This window comes from Ailuropoda melanoleuca, chromosome 9 (assembly GCF_002007445.2).
Source record: "Ailuropoda melanoleuca isolate Jingjing chromosome 9, ASM200744v2, whole genome shotgun sequence".
NCBI classification, from domain to species: Eukaryota; Metazoa; Chordata; class Mammalia; order Carnivora; family Ursidae; genus Ailuropoda; species Ailuropoda melanoleuca.
The window spans coordinates 7,818,958-7,843,386 of record NC_048226.1 but is presented as its reverse complement, the minus strand read 5'-3'; positions in this window follow the sequence as shown (position 1 = coordinate 7,843,386).

The window sequence follows — 24,429 nt, the reverse complement described above, 5'->3', positions numbered from 1 at the left end:
GTGAGAATTTGGATAGCTTGTTTATCCTTTGCACTACGCGATTCCCTCATATGTTAACTAATAGTGCTGAAAATACCCACCTTCCGTTGATGTTAAGATGAATTGAGGTCGTGGGTAAAAAGAAGTACACAGCACAGCGCCAGGCAGAGGTAGGAGGCTCAGTGAATGGTATCCTTAAACAAAATTTAAAGCACAATAAATCATTCCCTTTTCTGTGCTTTTAAAACACTGTTTATAACTCTACTGTGGAATTATTTCTCTGCATTATAGTTTTATTTTTTTACCATTTATCTTTCTTTTATTGTGAGCTCTATGGGCACAGGGGCCGTGTCTTATTCATTACTCCTTTAATGCCAAATAGTGGGCAGAAAGAGATGTTGCCTGAAGGAAATGAAGGAAGCCAACAACAATCAAATGTGTAGAAATATCTATAGGCAAGGTGATGTTCCTCATTTGTGAACAAAGTTTAATTACAAATCATGGCTCAGAGGGGCGCCCAGATGGTTCGGTCGGTTGAGCGATGACTCTTGATTTTGGCTCAGGTCATGATCTCGATGTCTTGATAGGGAGCCCCCTGTAGGCTTCACACTCAGCAGGGAGTCGGCTTGAGATTCTCCCTCTCCTTCTGCCCCACTCCCACTGTAGAGCTCTCTCTCTCTCTCTCTCTCAAATAAATAAACAAATCTTTTTAAAAATTCATGGTTCAGATATCTAAAGAATCTTTACTGGATTTCATTCTTTTCTTTGTACCTATTCTAGGCTTTAGCTAGGCAATGTAAGAATCACGCCACGGAAGAGAAAAATGAAGCCGAAAGATAAATGTCTGGGGGAGAGACTCTGTTCTTACATCCATTTGTTACATTGAACTGTAAGCTCTATCCTAATTATGGTGACCATATGCCTCTTATTTTCTTTGTCAAGCCCAACTTCCAATATTCTGTCACAATGTTTCGTAAGAACGTACAGTAGTCCCCCCCCCAACCCTTATCTGTGGTTTTGCTTTCTGTGGTTTCAGTTATCAGAGGTCAACCATGATGTGGAAAGAGATTATCCTACTTCTGATATATCATTAGGTCTGCAGTAGTCTAATACAACATCACAATGCCTATGTCAATCACTTGACTTCATCTCATCACGTAGGCATTGTATGATCTCACGTCATCATCATTGTAAGAAAGCTAAGTACAGAACAAGAAGATACTTTGAGAGAGAGAAAGACCACATTTATATAACTTTTATCATATATTGTTATAATCATTTTATTTTATCATGAGTTATAGTTGTTAATCTTTTATAGTGCCTAATTTATGAATTAAGCTTCATTATAAGTATGCATGGATAGGAAAAAAAAAACAGTACATATGGATTCAGTACTACCCATAGTTTCCAGCATTCACTGAAGGTCTTGGAAGATATTCCCTGTGGATAAGAAGGGACTACTGTATACACTTGCCACATCATAAGTTTCATTTTCAATTCTGAAAACATGGTTAGCATAGCCATGTGGCAAAGACCAGGGCGCAGGCCATCTGAATATTCTCCAAAATCTGGACCAGAACATATTCTACCCGAAGACACTGAAACTTGAGCCCCAAACATATTTAATTGTCTTTTATACGTTTCACATCCAGAAAGGCATTTTTTCCTTTTATAAAACCTCAATTTGCTTATTTTGTTTTTAGTTTTACATTATTTGACTGAGTCAACTTTTGTAACTCCACATCCCTACATTTCTTTTTCAAGACATTGACTCTGGGGCACCTGCATGGCTCAGTTGGTTAAGAGTCTCACTCTTAGTTTCAGCAAGGTCATGATCTCATGGTCACGAGCCCTGCTTTGGGATTCCCCACTCGGCGGTGAATCTGCTTCAGATTCTTTCTTCCTTTCCTTCCTCCTCTGCCTCTCCCCAATCTCTCTCTCTCAAATAAATAAATAAATCTTAAAAAAAAAAAAAGACATTGACTCCTCTCTCACTTTATTTCTTCATGCCATACCTAACCCATTATCTTGGGTGATTTCAATGTCCATTTGGATGTCCCATCCAATTCCCTGATGTCTCAATTATTTGATCTCCTTGTCTCCATGTCTCTTTTTCATCCCATGCCAATCACCAATTCTCATGGATATATATATATATATATACCTTAGATGTTGCTTATCCCTTGGAACAACTTCAGTCTTTGGTAATTAGATCCAGACACCCAAATTTATCCAGTCGTCTTTCATTCAAACCACTCTACTCTCTGTTTTGGTAAAATTTCATACTCTTACCATTTCTTAAGCTCTGTTTTTCCTGGTGTTTTTTGTTTGTTTTTTTGTTTGTTTGTTTTTCTACAAAAGTCTGACAAAAACCTCTATCCAGATGAACGTGGCTTTATATGTTCACCTTTATATATAGGCAGCTGTATACTGCTGAGGGAAAATCCATAATTACACAGATAGGCATTTATAAATGTATGGTCACCAATAATGGCTGACATGTGGCACCTTGCTCTTCCATTCCCTATAAAATTATTCCAAAGCCTTTCACTTTTCTTCAAACTCCCATTTTCTCTTCCTTCTCATTCAATACCTAGCTTTGTCTTTTGTTTAATTGAGGGAGGCAGGAAGAGAGAGAGAGAAGAATCCTCGGATGAGACATCTAACTTCTCAACTCAACTACCTGTACCAATACCTACTTTTATTTCTGTGACAGAGAAGATCCAAAGTCAATAATTCCAGCTGTGTTCTGAATTCTGTTCACTCCATCAACCTGGGGGATTTTACTCCTTTACTTATCCTTTCTCCTACGTCTGCAATTTCCCAACCATTAATAGATCCTTTCTGTAATCCATTAAACATGTTCTAATGTCTCCTATCCTATAAACAAACAAACCAAAAAACCGACAGAAACCTTCTCTCAACATCCATCTCTTCTTCATGTTACTATTTTATTTTTCTCCTTTCCTTTATATAAGTCTTCTTTAAAGAATTGTCTATGCTCGCTGCCTGCATTTGTTTACCTCTAAGGAAAGTCTGGTAAGGCCACTGGGGAGTCCTCAAGTCAAAGCTCTCCAGTAGAGGAATCCTGTATCTCCTAGGAGTGGGCCTGCCTTATTATCCCGGCCACCATCAGTCATGGTGGTACTACTTAGATGGGAATACCCAAGGGAAGTGGGTCTTGGTGAGAATGAAACCATGGATTTCAGAGCACATCAGCGGGACCCCTCTCCTCCCTACAGTCAGAGATCTGAGAGGTGCTTCCCCAAGGCTGTCTCCTTGGGGATCATACTAAGTCCTGTTCATTTTTGACCTTTGAATGATATGCCAACAATTAAAATAGTGTGATATTATAAGAAGATGAGTTGGTGGCTACTTTAGATTGAATAGTCATTTAAATTAAAATCTGAAGAAACCAATCACATAAAAGTTGGCAAGAATGCATGCCAAGAAGAGCATATCAATGGAAAAGCCTATAAGGTAAGGAGGAACTTGATAGTGAAAAAAAAAAAAAACAGGAAGAATGCCAATTTGGCTACATCCTAGAGAGCAAGCAAAGGGAAGTACGGGATGCAAACAGGGAGGAAGAGAAGAACCAGATACTTACTAATGGCTTCGTAAGTTTGGGTGAAAACTTTGGATTTTGGTCTAAGTGCCATCTAAGAAGTCACATAAGACTTCTAACTGGGGGTTGGGGCCCCTGGGTGGCTCAGTCAGTTCAGCTTCTGCCATGATCCTGGGGACCTGGGATCTAGTCCCGTGTCAGGCTCCCTGCTCAGCGGGGAGTCTGCTTCTCCTTCTCCCTCTGCCCCTGCTCATCCTCTCTCTCTCTCTCTCAAATAAATCAATAAAATCTTTTTTTTAAAAAAGACTTCTAATTGGGGAAGAGGTGCATTTGGAATTTACATTTTTAAAATATCATTTAGGATTAGAAGCAACATAAGTGTCCACGACTATGGGATAGTGCATGGATTGTTGATTCATAGAGTAAGCTCGTATGCCACTGTTAAAAAGGGTGAAGAGGTTCTATACACACTGCATATATAGAATGATAATTAAAATATGCTAACTCAAAACTCAAGATACATAGCAGTTTGATGGAACAGTTTTACAACATTTTCATAAAATACAAACATGTTCATGTCCATCTCTGGAAGGTTGCCCTAGAAACTGGTAGCGATGGTTGCCTCTGAGGGGGGACCTGGTTAACCATGTGACATGGATTGAAGGGAAACTTGCTCTTTATTATATCCCTTTTAATACTTTGGGAATTTTACAAACTTGTTCATGGGTTAGTCAATACACTGGCTTAAAATTTAACATGAGGGAGGAATATATTACAGTCCAAATGGAATACCAAATTAATATTTCCAATCCAGAATTACATCCCAAGCCCCAGGCATGTCTATCTGACTGGCTCTTGGGTATCCTCACTTGGAAGGAATTCATCAAACGCAACATAACCAAAACCAAAATCCACCATCTCCTTTTACCCTTCAAATTTTGACCTACATGTCAGGTCAGTTGTTCAGAGACGTGCCCCCTGGACTGCTATGTGTGCCCTGTCCCCTGGGAGTGTGTGGTTCCTATTGACTCCCCCTGGACTGTACATCTCACGTAGCATCAGTCACGACCCACCTGCTCACCTCTGCATCCTCGCTGCCAAACACAGGATCTGGCTCAAAGAATATATGCAATTTCATAAAGACAGTCTTTCAGAAATCATTCTGAGATTTTTATGAATAAGCCATAATTACCATTTCCATAATGTCAATTATTTCATGGATTTCAAAGTGTAAAAGTAATTGATAAGCGATGTGATTTAAGACACGGGGAATAGATTTCTATTTAATGTGGCTGATGAAGAAGAAATTTCCTTTCCTAGTTTAAACCATAAACAGTTGACTAACAGACTTATTGAATGAATGAATGAATGAATGAATGAATGAATGAATGAATATTATAAACAAACACAGCTGAACCAAAAATCAAGAAAGGGAGATCCCCAAGTGCCCAGTGAGGAAGCCTAGAGGAAATTAGGGTTGGAGCGTGAGGAAGAGTTGAAGCTAAATCCTCTACTAGCGATGAATTTCCTACTTGTCTCAGGGGATAAAACTGTGAAACTCATGCCTACAGCGAGCTGGAAACACTGAGTAGCATAAAACTGGCCTTTTCAAAGAACTGTTCCACACCTGAAACGGAACTAAGAAAATAACTACTTAGTGGCTTACATAAGAGGCAAGAAAATAGAATACCTTGCAGGAACTGTGGGTATGAAAGTAATTAAGTACAAAAAATAGGGAGTTGAAAATTACATTATATGTGGCTTTGAGGTTTATATGTATGCTTTCTCCATGGCATGGCATCCCTAGGCATATAAATTCACGTAAAAATTATCCTAGGGCTTGAAATCCATAACTTAATTTCTCTTCTCCCTCCGACCCACCGACAAGTGTGAGACTGTCATGAAAACAGCTAGAGCCACAACTGAGTTTACATTAGCAATTTTCATAGCCTGTAAGTAAGGCAAGTACCATGAGGGAGAGGCAGCATAGAAGCAGGAGAAAGTACACCCCAAAACCCATGTCGTAGACACTAGGAAAGGGCTTTTCAATAAGCATAGCTAAAACATTCAAATTGATTTTATAAAGGGAGAGGAGAGACCCAAGACCAGAAAGCAAACACAAACAGATTAGTATAAGAGCCAAACTGAATTTCTAGATAAGAAAAGGAGAATACAGATATTGAAAATAAAATAAAACAAAACGTCTGTGGTCAGTTTGAAAAGTAGATTAGAGATATCTGAAGTGAGAATTAATGAATGGTTTGATTGAGAAGATCAGCTAGAATGCAGACTGTTCTCAAAAAATTGACCAAAATGCAAAACTATTTCCAGTATCAATTCTCTTACTTCATAGAATTATGACCATGGGCATATAAACAACCTCTTGGGGTCTCTTTTTACCTCTACAATTAGAGTCACTCAGAGATGACGTAAATCTCATTGAGTCATGGTGACTATTAATGCATTGATGGTTATAAATATGCTTTTCAAAAGGCACATATACAAACACTATTATTATTATTATCGATTTAATTGTTAATAAGCAATTTCAAGATATTCTTGATTCAGTTACATTTCTCTAGATCTTCTATAGAGCTAATGTCTTTTTAACAGTTTTCTAAGAATACCAAAACCCCTAGATTTTACATCTAGGAAGATTGTGTATTTTGTCTAATTCCAATATGTTTTGACTCACGTAGTGAATGTTTAGAGAATATTCTAAGGTGGTTATCAGGATTTCTGTTCCCAGAGTAGTCCATTGCATTTGCAGAACACTCACAAGTTTATGAGAAGGATTGAGGGAGTGGAGCGTCAGGTGGCCTTTGTAGAGACAGGGGAGTTTGTGCAGAGAAGCAGGTGTTAAAGAACTGAAGTGCATGGCCCACTTTTTATTTTTTGAAAATGTAATAATGCACAAAATTTTCAATCAAGGCAGTTTTCTGAATTCAAACACATGTAAGTTAGTGTTCATGTTCACGTTACGTTAGCTTATTAAGTCTCTAGAAAGTCTTGCAGTAAGGACATTTGTTTAATTTCATCTTAGCGTTTTACAAAGTAATTGACCATCAACCCTATTTTTATTTTTCTTGCTGCAAAACGCTCATGTAACATCTTCACTGGCCCACTTTAGAAATTCTAGTTTAACCTTTCTGTAAGTACTGACATTCTCTCTCTATGCCTCCCTTCATCTAACATCCACATTTTGCGGTTTCTGCCTTTTGGTCTCTAGGCATGGGGAATAACTTTTCTTAGTGACCTGAGGTTTATAGTCCAGGGTGACATATCACCCTCGGAGCCGTCCTGCTGGTTTTAGTGTTAGATAGTGTTAGTTTAGATAGTGTTCTCACCAAACCTAGGCCAAAAGTCTGCTTAGGCATAGATGAGAGGCCACTTACGTTCAGCATCTATCTTTGGTCTTTACTTGCCTGGAGGTTTACAGGCTTACAGCAGGAAGTGGAGGCAGGACATTCCCAGGATTTTGCCTGTCTGGACTCCCAGTGAGATGGATGAAAAATACTCAGGTCACTCATACACAGAGGAAAGGGCACCCCGGGTTCTAACCTCCCCTCGACCAAACACCAGCCGGCCAGTTTATGTCCCAGTGTGAAGTTCCTTTCCTGTGAGATGGGGTGATATGTCCCAGCGTTTTTGTGAGGCTTTGAGATGATGTAAGCAGAGTTTCTGGAGGATTGGTGGCTTTCAGTAAGAGCTAGGATTAAGTTTTTCTAATTAAAAATGCACACACATATAAGATTTCATATAAATGCTTAAATTAGTTATCTATTGCTACTCATGAGTAGGCCAGAAATTTAGCACTTAAAGTTATATTCATTTATTATCTCAAAGCTCCCATGGGGCAGGAGTCAAGGCAGAGTCTAGCTAGGTCCTCTGCAATCCAAGGCATTGGCTAGGCTAGGTGCTAATTAGAAGGCTCCATGGAGAAAGGATAATCTTCTTCAAGCTCTCGTGGTTGGTGGAGGGATTCAGTTGTCCGATGTCACTTTCATTTGGAACCTGCCCTGGTATCTTGCCATGTGGGCCTTGTCATGCATCAACTTACTTCATTAAAGCCAGCAAGGGAGAGAATCAACAGAGTCTTCTGGCAAAACAGAGAAACAAGAGAGAAGTAGCAGGATCACGAAAGTTGGATCCCATCACTTTTGCCATATACCATAGGTTAGAAGCAAGTCACAGGTCCTTCCCACACTCAAGGGAGGAGACCTACAAGGTATGCCTACTGGGAGAATGGGATCATTTGGAGCCATGGTAGAGGTGGTCTATCACCAACAGGGTCGAATCACACATGCTGGGTTTTAGTTGTATTCCCCTCACCCCACCTTTTCTTGGTTGTACTTCTCCCCACCCCCAAAACCCTTTGCCTTTCTATCCCTTTCTACCTATGTCCTAAGTCATCTGGCATTTCTATGATCAGGTAATCCATCTTAATAACCTGGTTTGTATAATTTCATATTTTCTCCAGTCAGATACAGAGAGAGAGAGAGAGAGGTATAGTTGCACACACACACATACATGTACATACGTGTGCATATGTGTTCAAATATATTTTTCATTTAAACAATGTGACCACATTACACCCACCTATTTATATCTTGATTTTCCCACACGGTAATATATCATGGAAATTTCTCCAAGTCCAAAGATAGAGTACTAAGCTGCATAATATGTTGTAAAATTCACAACAGCCAGCCTTCCACAACTAATAGGAATTCACCAAGTTTCCACTTTTTTGGCACAAGAAACAATGATGCCATAAATACCCTTGTGCATGTAGCCTTACCTACAACCGCATTTGTTTTTCTGGGAGAGCTTCCCACAGCACGATGTCTGGGTCAAAGGATATTTTAATTTAATAGATATTGCCAGATTGCTTTCTAAAAAAGCTATGTTAAAGCACATTTCTACCAGCATTATATTAAAGTGCCCCTTCCCTCTGTATCCCCGCCAGCAATAGGTGTTATTGCTCTGTTCAGTGCTTGCCAGTCTGATGGGCATAAAGGGATATCTCATTACTTTAATTTGCATTCACTGACCATTGGTGAGGTTCAGCATCTTAATGTCCGTTGGCCATTTGGAACTGCCTTTTTGTGCATTGCTTCTCCATAGTCTTTGCTAATCTTCCTATTGGGATGTTTGAAAGAGCTATTTATAGAAAATGGATGTTAACTCCTATCATTTGCATTAATTTTTTTCCCCAAATTATCATTGTTTTCTATTTGCTTTATATACGGACTGTTTCCCATGCAAAGGTTTCCTAATTTTTGTATGGTCCATAAACATACAGTTCTGTTTTGTCCTATTCCTAAATAATATATGAAGTGTCCTAAGTATTCATTTTCTAGTATTTTATTGTGTTATTCTTTTTTTTATTCATTTAATCTTTAACTCTTCTAGAATTATTTTGTGTTCCGGGTAAGAGAGGGATTAATTTTACTTTCTTCTGGAGGGATAGCCAGTTATGCAAGTACCATTTATAAATAATCCATGGTTTCCTACTGGTCGAAATATTGCTGTCATATGTCTTCAATTCTCATTTATCCTCCAGTACAATTCTGTATTCTCCAATCTGTTTAACTAATCTATATGTCTACGTATATGTTTATACAATGATGAACAGACTTGAGTCACCGTTTTGAATGATTCTTTACATGAAACAATTTCTCTCTTTGTATTCTTCTTTTATATGCCCTTCTTGGCAATGCTTTGGCATTTATTCCTTCATATAAACTCTTAGGATAATGTTGTCCAATTTCTAAAGAAAGATATGTTAGGATTAAAATTGCAATTATATTAAGCTACACATTGACTTCTAAGGAATTGGCATTTTATTTGTCAACCATTGCATGTCTTTCTGCTGTTTCAAATCTTGGTTTATATCCTTTAATATAATTTTGTAGAAATTTTATTTATAAAAGCATCTCGGGGCGCCTGGGTGGCTCAGTTGGTTAAGCATCTGCCTTGGGCTCAGGTCATGATCCCAGGGGTCCTGGGATCAGTCCAGCAGCTGGCTCCCAGCTCACTGGAAGCCTGCTTCTCTCTCTCCCTCTGCCTCTCCCCTAGCTTGTGCATGCTCTCTCTCTCTCACTCTCTCCCTCAAATAAACAAACAAAAAATCTTTAAAAATAAATAAATAAGTAAATAAATAAATTTTCTCTTACTTTCATTTTACATCTATTTCTAAGATTCCATTGTTCTTTTTATTGCCATTGTGTTTATAATTTTATTTCTACTGTAGTTCCTGAGTGTTTATTGTTACATCAGAGAAAATTTTTCTTTTTAAAATATACCATGTATCAAAATGGTAAGCCAAATTTTCTCATCAAATGAAGGAGAACTTAATTTTCATTTTTTTAAGCTATGGGCTTAATGTTTTCTAGGTATAAAATAATTTAGCTAAAATAGTTACGTTTATGTCTTTCCTCATTATATTTATATCCTTTCAATTTATGTTATTGCATTTCTAGAACTTTCAAGAAAATGTTGACTAACAATGGGCATCCTTATTTTATTCTTGATTTAATTGAAATGGTATTAGTAATCTGATTGAAAATAATATTTGCTGTTGGTATACTTAATATCTTTTTATTCTTACTTTTGCTTTATCAGTAATGGCTAATGACTTTGATCATGTGACTTTTTATTATCCGTTAATATGCTAGACTGTTTTCCCCTCTTAATTCCTCAAAGAAAGGGGTTATGTCAATTGAGTATCTGAGATAGAGCTACTCTCGCTTTCCTGGAAAAAGTGTTAGCTCTGCATGGTACATGTATAATACTTCATGATACATGTATAATATGATCCAGCAATTGCACTACTGGGTGTTTACCCCAAAGATACAGACGTAGTGAAGAGAAGGGCCATATGCACCCCAATGTTCATAGCAGCATTGTCCACAATAGCTAAATTGTGGAAGGAGCCGAGATGCTCTTCAACAGATGACTGGATTAAGAAGATGTGGTCCATATATACAATGGAATATTACTCAGCCATCAAAAAGAACGATTTCTCAACATTTGTTGCAACATGGACGGCACTGGAGGAGATAATGCTAAGCGAAATAAGTCAAGCAGAGAAAGACAATTATCATATGGTTTCATTCATTTATGGAACATAAGAAGTAAGAAAATCGGTAGGAGAAGAAAGGGAAGAAGAAAGGGGGGATAAACAGAAGGGGGAATGAACCATGACAGACTATGGACTCTGGGAAACAAACTGAGGGCTTCAGAGGGGAGGTGGGTGCGGGAATTGGGATAGGCTGGTGATGGGTAGTAAGGAGGACACGTATTGCATGGTGCACTGGGTGTTATACGCAAGTAATGAATCATGGAACTTGACATCAAAAACTAGGGATGTACTGTACATTGACTAACATAATATAATAAAAAATTATTATAAAAAAATAAAGCACAGAAAACTCCCACAAAAAAATACTTCATGAAATCCTTAGTTAGTTCATATTTTATTTAGACTTTTGCATCTATATTCATAAATAATAGTCTTGCTTTGCTTTGTCTACTATTAAATTTTAAGAAAAGATTTATTTATTCCAGACAGAGAGAGAAAGCACATGTGTGTGAGCTGGGAAGCGGGGAGGGGTAGAGGGAAACAAGCAGACTCCCAGTGAGCAGGGAGCCCAATGCAGGGCTCCATCTTACAACCCTGAGATCATACCCTGAGCCAAAATCAAGAGTCAGACACCCAACCAACTGAGCCACCCAGGCTCCCCTCATTTATTTTTTAAAGAGTTTTCATGACATATGATTTACAAAGCATAAAATTCACCCATTGTTAAGTATACTATTCAATGACCTTTAGTAATTTACAAAGTTGTCAACCATCACCACAATCCAGTTTTAGAGCATTTCCATTACCTCAAAAAGATCCTATGTGCAGTGAATTCTGATTCCCACCCCCAATCTCAGACAACCACTAATTTGTTTTCCTTTGCCTATTGAATTGTTTTTTGCATGCACATTTTATATAAATAAATCATGCAGTATGTGGTCTCTGTGGATTTAAAGAAATCATACAGTATGTGGTCTCTGTGTCTAACTTGACATAATGTTTTTGAGATTCATGCATTTTGCATCATGCCCCACTATTTCATTCCTCTTTATTTCTGAATTTCTTTTCTTTAAAAAAATATAATTTGAATTTTGGAATTTAGGTTTAAAAAAGTTCCTAAAATGACTTGAGAAAATGTTTCATATTTGTGGTGGTGTGTAATAGTTTTAGAATATTGAAATTATCTCTTCTGTGAAGAGTAGATAAAATTAACTGTCAATCCACTGGTGTCTGTTTCAGTATCAGATATGTAACTGTTTTTACATTATTTTTTATAATAATTGATCAATTTAAGTTTCTACTTCTTGTTGGGTCACTTAGTAATTAGTAAATAATACATTTTTTTCCTAGGATTTCAGATGCTTGGCACATATTTTCTAATAATTCCCGTTCATCAATATATTTGTAATCTTAGGTCTTTTCTAATCCTTAGTCTTGTATCTTATTTCTTCTTTCTCCTTATTCTTCTTCTCCTGTGCCCTCTCCTCCTTCTTCTTTGAAGTCTTCTTTCAGGCTTATGTTGTATTTTATGGCCTTTTCAAGCAATAGCTTTTAATTTATATAACTTTTCTACTATTTTTAGCATTAACTTTCATTAATTTCAGGTTTTCATTTTTTCAATACTTTCTTCTTAGTCTCTTTTGTTTTGCTTGTTGGTGCTTTGCTGATGTTATTTTTCCAAAATCATGAGATGAACAGTATATTCTATTTTAGTTTTCCTTATTTTTATTTATAAAGTCACGGAAATGTAGATTATACATTATGCAAATTTTTTGTTTGGTTAAATATTCTTTTCATTGCTTTCTTGATAGTTTGTATTATCAGGTTTGATTTACTCTTTGACTCCAGGAATATCTATTTGTTTATTTCTCAGTATCCAAGTGGGTGAGCTAATTCTGGTAATCTTCTTTATATTACATTTAATTTACTGAATTTCATTCAGACCAAGCCAGTCTTTTTTTTTTTTTTTTGTAGTCAGATTCAGATCAATTTATAGGAATGTTCTGTAAACTTACAAAAATGCATATTATTTCTTTGAGGAGTATATGGATCTATACTATTAAATAAAATTATTGTGTCAATAAATTCCTTCATGCCTTTATTTATTTTTGTCTATAGATTCATCTAATTTCAAAATAAGTGTATTGAAATCTTCTATATTTGATGTTTATTACATTCTTCTTGATTTTCTAATAGATTTATATATTTAGTTATGTTAGTTAGTGCATACAGGTTTATGATAATATCTTCTATATCAGTTGCATCTATTGTCATTATATTATGTCCTTCTGTTTGGTACTTTTAATCTTAGATTCACCTTGATTAAAGTAATATTGTAACCTCTGCTGTTAGTTTTGTACTCATTTGCCTACGATATCTCTTATGCTTCTTGTTTCCTTTTAAAAACACATTAAAGTCTACTTAAAAAATAAATGGCATGTTTTAACCCAGATTTAACTCTGTCAATCTCTTGTTTTTAATGAAAGGATTTCGCTAGTTCTCAAATACACATATTACTTTTATTTCTTCCATTTCTATGTCTACTATGTAAAGTCTTTAGTGATTTCCTTTTCTTTTTCTTTTCACTTTTTTCCCCACCAGTTTGATGAAGTTACAGTTCATTTCATTTTTTGTCTTTTTTATTTTTATTTTATATTTTAATTTTATTTTTTTTAAGTAGGCTCCATGCCCAACATGGAGCCCAACTCAGGGCTTGAACTCACCCAGGGATCAAGACATGAGCTGTGATCAAGAGTTGGATCTTAACTGACTGAGCCAACCAGGTGCCCCAATTTTTTGGTCTTTTAATTTGGATATTCTAGTATGCTTTCCCATATTCTGGCTGATCACCTTCCCTTTCCAAAGACTCATAATCAGATTCTATTTACTAATATTGTACAATCTCTTTTGCATACCAAATATTCTGAGAACCTTTATTTCCTTGCCCTTCTATGAGATGAAATCTCAGAACAATTTTACTCTCCACTTGTCCTTTCTTTCTTGTCACTGTCCACCATCCACCCAAATGATATCTTTAGAATGCTGCTTCTTCTTTCTCCCCAGTTACCGTCCAACTTCAGTTTCATAGAGCTAAGTGTATTCAGATGTAAGCTATTTTAATTTTCCTTGCACATGCTCCTTTTATTTTAATAACCTATTTTAGTGCTCTGTTACATCTTACCAGAGAAATCTGTCATTATCTATTCAGATGTATGTGCATAAAACAAGGCCCATTGCTCTCCACATGCTCTTCTCTTCCTTTATTTCTCCTACCTTGAGATATCTATTCTGATGGATCTGTTTGTTCGAGTTGTTTTCTGAGCAGTGTTCTCTGATAGAATGAGTGATCTACTCCCTGAACCTTGATGTCTTCACAGTGGTATTCCTCTCAGTCCTGACAGATGGATCATAACTTGACTAGGCACAGGATAATTAAGTTGTAGTTCTTTGTCTCAGCAGTATTCAAATGTTATTCAACCATCGTCTAGCATCCAGTCTTGCAGACCATAAAAGTAATGAATTTGACTCTTTTCCCTTGTTTAGGTATTGCAATGGACTAAATTGTATCCCCCCAAATTTGTATGTTAGAACCCTAACATCCATGTGACTATATATGGAGTTAAGTTCTTTAAGGGGGTAATTAAGGTTAAATGAGGTCATAAGGGCAGTGCTGTAATCCGAATAGGAACGGTGTTCTTATGAAATGAGGAAGACACCAAAGATCTCTTTTTCTCTCTTCATTCACACACAGGGGAAAAGCCATATGAGGACATATTGTGAAGGCAGCTGTCTGCAAGCCAGGAAGAAAGGCTTTATCAGAAATCAACCCTGCTGGCACTTTGATCTTGGATCCAGCCTCTATAACTGTGAGAAAATAAATGTCTGTTGTTTAAGCCACCCAGTCTGTGGCATTCTGTGATGACAGCCCAAGCAGGCTACATTTTTCTTCTTACCTGAAAGTTTCCGATAATTCTCTTTAGCATTGGAGCTCTACAATTTTATTAGGGTGGACTTAGGTGTGTATCTTTACTCATCAACTCACCCTGGAACTTGCGTCATTTTAATTTGATCATACATCCACCAGCCACCCACCTCAGGGAAATTTCATTTTCTTATTGGCCAATTATTGTCTCTTCTCCATTTTTTCTCTCCTCCTGAAATCCCTTTATTTGCATTTTTGGTCTCTGAGATTTGTTTTCCAATTTTCTCATCTGTTCCTTCATATTTTCCATTTCTGTCATTTGAAATGTTTCTTCTACCAAGTACTTTAGGTTATGGATTTGGGTCTCAGCAATGACTACCTGCTGTCCTCCCAATTAATCTACTTACTGATTTCTGAATACTATAACAGAATCTTTTTTTTAATCATTTCTTTTATTCAACTAAATCAAACTTAACTGCCAATTTTCTGCCTCCGTTAAAAAGTTCACTTTCACCCAACTGAAATCAAAATAGTCTTGTAATCTTCAAGCAAAAATAAATGTAAAGTGAATCAATGAATTCATGGCATACTTGCTACAGTCTAGGAAATCTGTAAGAAGGCACAAAAGCTTACTTAATTATTATACTCACAAAGCTTATAGTCTAGTGGTGTAGACAGACATCATACAAAACCATGAATAAATATATAAAAACAAATTTCAAGGCATGCTATAAAAGAAAATAAAAGAATACCACAAGAGAAAATAGCAGGGGGGTTCGAGATAAATGGTATGGTGGGAAGGCTTCTCTGAGAAGTGAAATATAAGCTGAGAATGAAGGTCAAGTTGATCAATACAAGATCAGTGGATATTGTTCCAGACAGAAAAAAAGTTTATAAAGACAATAGTCTATTCAAGGCATTGGAAGAAGGTCAGTACAGTGGAAGCAAGTTGGACTTTGGAGGTCTTGTCAGAATGCAGTCTTCATTGTTAGAGCAATGGAAAGCCACTGTCATGTATTAAGAAGAAAGTAACACTCATGTATAAAGGATGATTCTGGATGCTGTTTGAAGAACAGATTGGGAGTGGTTGGGACATGGGTGTTTGTATGGAAACAGAAAATGTCATTTAAACCAGGGGTCAGCAAACTTCTATAAAGACCAGATAGTAACTATTTTAGGCTTTGCCGTCTATATGGCCTCTGTTGTAACTAACCTCCTACTGCAGCATGTAAACATTGATAGACAATACATAAATTAATGCCTATTGCTATACTGAAAAATCTTATCATAAGTACAGATAGTGGTCTGGATTTGGCCAGTGAGCTGCAGTTTGCTGACCCCCTACTTTAAACATTTAGAAATTCCTCTTTCACTCATGGAGCATCATGGAGATACTCATCTCCAAGTTCTGCAATGTATCCCAGAGACTGATCTTTTTTTTTTTTTTAAGATTTTATTTATTTATTCGACAGAGATAGAGACAGCCAGTGAGAGAGGGAACGCAAGCAGGGGGAATGGGAGAGGAAGAAGCAGGCTCATAACGGAGGAGCCTGATGTGGGGCTCGATCCCATAACGCCGGGATCACGCCCTGAGCCGAAGGCAGACGCTTAACCGCTGTGCCACCCAGGCGCCCCCCAGAGACTGATCTTAACAACTGGCATACGCTAGGTGCTCAGTAAATATTTTTTGACAGAATAAGCAATGTAGAGAAACATGATATTTAAACTTGTCTAATGAGGAAAAATTTTTGTTAATTCATACTCTTGGTTTGGTGTCACTAAGCCAGTTTCCTGCCTGTAACGAAGCTTATTGCAGAGTGACTAAGAGTAAGCAGTTAATTTATGGGGAAGGTATTTAAAGTTTGCCTTGACTTGTATTCCTCTCTAACAACCTACTTACTGATTTCTTATTAATGGAGAAAGCCTACGTATAATAGACTTCATCCCTTTTGTTTTGAAATATTTTACAGTCTCCTTTTGGTATTTGCATATAGTTAAATAGACTCAAATTCTTTTATCATCTATTTGATATGTAATATTTATGTAATTGTGATATTTAGTGATAATGATATCTCGATGTTGGATACTGGAAGGCACATGGATCTAAGCAATATCCCCAACACTGAAATGTTGGTAGAACATGAAAAACATAGGTGCATTTTTTTTTATAACTAACAAGTAGGAGGTATGTGTATCTAAATGCCAAGACCCCATAAGCAGAATAAATTAATAGTTAGAAACTTGAGCTTGAAATACTCTGAATTAGGGATGATGTCTATTACCTCCTTTTCCTGAAGAAAGTCATCCTTGTGCTTATTATAGGATGCTAGCTGTGATGTGATGGGTGTTTGCTAATCTGAAATGCGGATTGGAAAAAGTATTGCAATGTTTAGAAAAGCTTAACCTATGTAAACCTTTCTCAAAGTTTAGTCCTTTTTTGCTCAGTTTAAGATGTCATATAGGAGGCACCACATGGTCAATAAAAACTCCTAGGAACCTGCCAGCCAGACTGTTCTTTGTCTTCACCATATTCCCTGAGAGTAGTCACCTTCTCTACAATATATACATTACATTTTACATATATGTATTTGTACTTATTGCAAATATTTTCTGTTTGTAATTTGCATTTTAATTGTTTATGCAGCTTTAATTATACATAAAATTTTAAATTATGTTCAATGATAACCCATATTTATTTACTTTTATTAAGTGTTTCAGATTGTACTAAATTATTGACACATGCTATTTTATTTGATCTGTAAACCACATCTAAAGTACATGTAATATTTTCTTCTCCCAAATGATGAAACTGAGGCACAAAGAGGTTCAGCGTCTTGTCCAAAGTCAACCAGTACGTGGTGAGATGGTCTCTAAAAGCCAGATCATTTGACTCCAGAACACACTTTTTTATCTTATTTTATACATTTTCTTTGAGGTTTTGCCTCAAAAGGCTTGACCCACTTTAATATTAGATAATTTCCCTTTCCTTACACTTCTTTGATTAACTCTCCAGTTCTTTTCCTTGATTGTTTCCTCCTTTTTCCCCTCCAATTTCCCCTTCATTTTGTCCTTCTTCCCCAACTCCTACATTTCTCTTTATTTCATCTGGGATCTGTATTGAGTGATGGCGTAGGGTATTTAACTGTTCAAACAGTTAAACAGTTACTCCAATAGTACTTATTAAATAATCTGTCATTTTGTCAATGATTTTTTGATTTACTTATTTTTTTAAGTAAGCTCTAAACCCAATGTGGGACTTGAACTCATGACCCTGAGATCAAGAGTCATGTGTTCCACTGACTAAGCCAGCCAGGTGCCCCATCAATGATTTAAAATGCCATCTGTATCATGTGGAAAATAGACAAACACTGCTATTGTGTTATACTAGTACCATAGTTTAAATATCTTAATTCTGTAATGTTTTATTACAAATACTTTATCACAATAAAAAAGTATTATAAGTTCAAAAAATTGACTGTAATGCTCATATGTTCTGCCATATATACCTTTTCTTTATTTATTCTTTCCCTTTATTTACCAGTTTTCAAATAATGAATTGATTCCCTTATACTCTGAAGGGAATATTTGGGGGATTTGGGGCAGTATCATTATAAACTGATGGATTTTAAAATATGGGTGTGCTCTAATTATCCATCTTTGGACAGTGGAACACTCTTTAAGTTTTAACCTGGATTATTTTAAACCAAACCTGAACAGTCTTCAGTAATTTCCATATGTTCTATGATCCAGACTCATTTTCCACATTTCTTACCCCAAATCAGGAATCAGCTATATCTTCAAGGATCTTTGGTTAATTTTGTTGTTAAGTAGTTCATGATCTGGGCATTAGCAGTGCTCATTGCTACTGCTTTGGTCATGGTTTTAAGGTTTTTATGATGGACAAAAAAAATAGATCATGAGTTCATACTGATATTCCCATTCCAATGTAAGATTATTGTCTTTGGTATTTCTAATTTGATTTTAGGTTTGATCACTTTGATGCTGAAAAATCTTTGGTAGCATAGTCATTTATTTGCTGTGTGCACAGACGCGCGTACACACACACACACCCATTTTGAGTTTTAATGTAATTTGGTCCAAAAAGGCACATAGTGTATATGGCATTAAGATCAAACCAGCAAAGCAAGTTGTATTAGAAAATCCTATCCATTTTGCCTCGTGCTATAGAATAGAATATCACAAAATATGGTTTTCCTTCCATTTTGAAATAAAGGAAATAGCCATCCATCCATTCAACCATCCATCCATCTTCGGTAGAAAGTTTCCCCTGTCTTGGTTAAATACTGACATGTTCTTCTCGTTATTTTTTTTACTTAACAATACACCCCAAAGATCATATAAAACAGCATATAAACCTAAATTTTTAATTACATAGTTCAGCGTGTATTCGTAGTTTATCTAACTAGTCCCCTATTGATGGACATTTGCGTCAGTCTTTTACTATGACAAAATTCTGTAATGAACACTGACTGTTTGTGAAAGTGTTTTTTTCTACTTTTGGAATGTATCATTGTTTAAAAATTCGAGAACAGAGATTGCTGGGTCAGAGAGTATATGTATATATAATTTTGCTAGATATTATCAAATTTGTTGTGCAATTTTACATTTCCACTGGTAATCTATGAGAATGTCTGTATCTTTGCAGTCCCGACAATAGTGTATTTTGTCAAACTTTTGGAATTTGGCAATCTGACAGATGAACAATGCAATTTCAGTATAGTTTTTAATTTTTATGCTTTTTACTATGAGTGCCAGTGAGCATCTTTTCATATGTTAAGGACATATGAATACAATTACAGGAATATACATTCCTGTAAATTGATGGTTTTATGTGTTTTTCCCATTTGCCTATAGGGTTATTTAAATTATTATTTAGAAATTATTTTATTATTAAGATTAACTCTTTCACTGTAATTTGTAAGTAAGTTGCAAACTTTTTTGGTACTTGCAAAATAACATTTTTCTAATTTTATATAACCTATAAATTTATATAGAATCTATAATTTTATATTATATAAAAATATAGTTTTGATTATGAATTTTTAAGTTATTGTTAGGTAAACCATCTCTATTTCCAGATTACAAAATAATCTATATTTTCTTCCAGTATTTGCAAGACTTTATTTCTCACATTTAAAATCTCTGATTCATACTGATTTTTTTTGATATGTGGTGTGAGGAATAAACCAATCTTTAATTTCTCACTTGGTTATTCATATATCCCATTTCTGTTCATCAAGAAGTTCATCTCTCCCCCACTGATATGAGATGTTATAATATTACATATTAAATTTTCATATGTAAGTGAATCTATTTCTAGCTCTACTCACACTGTTCTCAATTATAGAGTCTTTGCAATTTTTTTTTTAGTTCTTGCAAATGAACTTTGTAATTAACTTGTCTGGGTCCAGGAAAAAAAAATACAATTATTTGTTATTTGGGGTCTTATTATTTTTATATTCTAACTTCTGGATAATATATTTTTAATGATGCTGAATATTCCTTCCAAGAACATGGTATGTCTTTCAATTTGTTCAAATTTGCTTTTCTGTCTTTCTTTATAATTTTCCTCATAAAATTTCTACATATTTTTTCTTAACTTTTATTTCCTTTTTTTGCTATTGTAAGTAAAGTGTACTCTTTCAGTATATCTGCCAGATAGTTTAGTTTGTATGTCTGAAGTTTCCAGCTTTTGTAGATAGATATTACAAGCTGCAAACGTATTTAATCTTACCGAATTTTTATAGTAGGTCTTTCATAGATTTTGGTTGAGGGGGTGCTTTCCAGATAACCATTTCATCATCAAATAAAAATAACTTTACTTCTTCCTTTTCCATTCTTAAGGCTTGAGTTGCATTCCTGTTTAATTCCATTGCTAATGCCTCCAACACAATGATGAATAGTTCTGAGCATAGTGTGCATATCTTTTGCCAATTTTAGAGGTAAAGACATAATTTTTCCATATTAAAAATGATGTAGAATTTGGGGCTAAAGTATATATATATTCTACCCTTTAAGGAAGTATATATAAGTTAATATTTTATTGGTTTTTTTTCACATGGATGGTTTTGACTCATTAAACTTTTTATCATTTTGACATGTTCCAAAAATTTGTATTGAAACCTTTGATATATATGAATTATTTTTGGGAGAATAGGCAAATTTATTATATTAAACCTTTCCATGCTCTTTACGGGATTTTTGTGGTTTTCTCCATATAAGATAGGGTCCTTTGTTTTGTTCATTGGTGCACATCAAGGCCACAGATTCATGCCTTGCACAGAACAGGTGCTCAACAAATAATTGATAAAAGAAAGAATGAATAGACACATACATTTTTTTGTGTATACTTAAAAAAGCATTTACACTGTGGCCCGCTTTTAATGGGATATTTTTGTAATGCCTTCACATTATTGCATATGTATATCAATACAGACACTCAAGCTGTTGCTTTGAAAAATCTTCATTGAAATATAATTCATATATAATAGAAGTTATTCATATAAAATATGCAATTCCGTGATTTTTGTGTATTTACAGCATTGTGCAATTATCATCATGACCTAAGCTTGCAACATTTTCATCATCCCAAAAAGAAAACTCATACCCATTAGCAGCTACTCCCCATTAACCCCTCCTGAAAAGTAGTAATCTACTTTCTGCTTCTATAGATTTGCCTATTGTAGACATTTCATATGAATGGAATAAACAACACGTGTTGTCTTCTCACTGGTTTCTTTAACTTGGGTCAGGTTTCCAAGGCCCACCCATGTTGTATCCTGTATCAGTACCCCATGCCTGATTTATTGCCCAATAACATTACAATGTATGACTATGCCACCATGACTTATCAATCCATCCAGTCAATAGGCATTTGTTCACTTTTTGACTGTTATAAGTAGTGCTACTAAGAACGTTCATGTACAAGTTTATTTAGACATGTCTTCATATGGTAACTCTGCTTTACTTTTTGAGAAAATACCAAACTCTTTTTCAAAGTGGCTATCCCATTATACATTCCTACCAGCACTGCATAAAGGTTGCAATTTCTCCACGTCCTTGTCAACACTACTTATCATCTGTCTTTTTGATTACACCCATCTCAGTGGACTTGAAATGATATCACATGGGGAGTTTTGATATGCATTTCCCTAATGGTTAATTATAGTGAGCTTCTTTACATCCATTTTTTGGCCACCTGCTTATCTTCTTTAAAGAAATGTCTATTCAAAATCCTTTCTGCTTTCATTTTCCGTTTCCATTATTGAATTGTAAGAGTTATTTACATATTCTAGATACCAGTCTCTCTCTTGTATTTTTAAAGATTTTATTTATTTATTTGACAGACAGAGAGCACACAAGCAGGGGGAGCAGCAGGCAGAGGGAGAGGGCGAAGCAGGCTCCCCGCTGAGCAGGGAGTCCCACGTGGGTCTCAATCCCAGGACCCTAGGATCATGACCTGAGCTGAAGGCAGACACTTAACTGACTGAGCCACCCAGGCACCCCTAGATACCAGTCTTATATTAGACATATGATTTGCAAATATTTTCTCTCACCCTGTAGGTTATTTATTTTTTTATTTTATTGGGTTACTCTTTGCAGCATACACATTTTTAATTTTTATAAAGTCCCAATTATCTGTTTCTTCTTACATTCCTTATGTTTTGGTGTCATATCTAGGAAGGATTTGCATAATCCAAAGTCAGGGAGATTTACTTCTATTTTTTTCTTCAAAGAGTTTTATAGTTTTGGCTCTTACGTTTAGGTCCATGGTCCATTTTCAAGTTAATCTTTGCATGTGGTATAAGAAAGGGGTCCTGCTTCATTTTCTTACATCTGAATACCCAGTTATGCTAACATCATTAGTTGGAAAAATCCATTCTTTTCCCCACTGAATTGCCTTGGCACCCATGTCAAAAGTGATTTGACTACAAATAGAAGAGTTTATGTCTAGACTTTCAATTCTATTATTTTGATTTATAGATCTAGGCTTAGACCAATGCCACATCGTCTTGGTCACTGCAGCTGTAACAAGTTACGTGTTTGGGAAGTGCGAATGCTCTAGGTTTGTTTTGGTTTCGGTTTTGGTTTCAAGATTGTGTTGGTTATTCTGCCCTTGAATAGTTTGAAACCTGCCAATATTCCAAATTTTATCATTTGCTTTATTAGAACTTTTAGTTGTCTCATTCAGTTTTGTCAAGAGATCAATTATGAACATCCCCTCATCTCTACTGATTCTTATAACTCTGATTCCACCTCCCTCATTTTCATCACTAAAATTCCAGATCAATGTCAGATAATAGTAATGATGGCATGAATCCTTGTGCCATTTCTGACTTCAATGAGAATTATTTTAAAGGCTTACTGTGAATTATGATGTTGGCTATTAATTTTAGATAACGTTCTTGATCAAATTCTTCCTAGTTCATTTAGATCTTTTGATCAGGAATGAATATGGGTTTTCTCTAATTTCTCAGTCTTAATTTTCCTATCTATGGAACAAGGGAATTGAGACTAGATTAGATCACAGAGCCCAGTCAAATAAATGCTAACTTTGGGGTTAGACACCACTGAGTTTCTTTCCAGGTTTCCTAACCAACTCTGGGATAACTGGAGCTGTTAGTTAATATTTTCAAACTTAAAACCTCATTTACAAAAAAGTCTGATGACTCATACTTAGCTTGGGGTGTGCTAAGAATTAGAGATAATGTATGCAAAGTAACTGACATACAATAAACAACCAAGAGATGGTAACTTTTACTTGTTTTATGACTTCTAAGGTCTTTCTAGCTTTAAAATGCTCTGCAGTGCTCTGAATGTAACTTTTCACAAGACTCAATTACATCAAAAACAGGACAGCCAAGTAATTATATCCTAATTTAAGGGGAGTGCACGTTTAAACTTCAAGTTGTTAAAAAGCAGACTAAATTTTCTCAGGCAGATCCTTGATGGTTTGCTTGTGGCATCTAGATCCACCACCTACATACAGGAAAACTCAACAATGGAATTGAGGTATGTTTTTGTATCCTATTCATACAACCTCACATCAAAATTAGTTGACCGTTCTACAAAGATTCAGAGAGATCTTAGAGATGTAAGGCTATCAACAGGCAGCTAATTCACTCTCAGACACAAAACATCACTGTTCATTCTGTGGATTCATCATGGCATGGTTTATCATGCCATTTATCACACCCTTTCACTAATGCACCTTTTAAAGTAATTAACAATCTTTACCATGAATTTAATGACCTATGCACATGTCGTGGGTCAAGCACTGTGTGATATTCAAACCAGTATTTGATTTCTAGTAAGTATGTACGAGTGCATGAATAGATCTGTAGTTGGAAGGACAAAAGAAGAGATGAACCAATAAATTAGCCTTTTAATCAGCTACCTTTGTGCTTTTCCCATTCTACTTCCATTCCCCAGGACTAAATATATAGAAAAAATAATTTATGCACAATTATGTAAATAGACATCGCTTATGTTTCCCTGCAAGACCCACTCTATCACTGCTACCATTCTAAGCACCCCCTGTTAATTAATTAATTGATTAGTGAGTTGAGTCAATCTGGTCATACTGTGCTTGGAAGGGTGTCCAAAGACTGAAACACTAAACGCTCTAGGTATGTATGTTTAGCGTGGATTCCCGATTTTTTTTCTGGAATTTGTAGCTCACTAATCCATCTTGAACAACTAGTTCATGAGAGGAACAGTATGGAAGACTCTTTTCGGTGTTACAGGAGAAAGAATTATTGGAGACTTACTGCTCATTTTTCCTTTTTTTTTTTCCCCCAGACACCTGAGTACCCTCAATTCCCACCGCAGGTTGTCCTAAGGCATGTTTATCAGCAC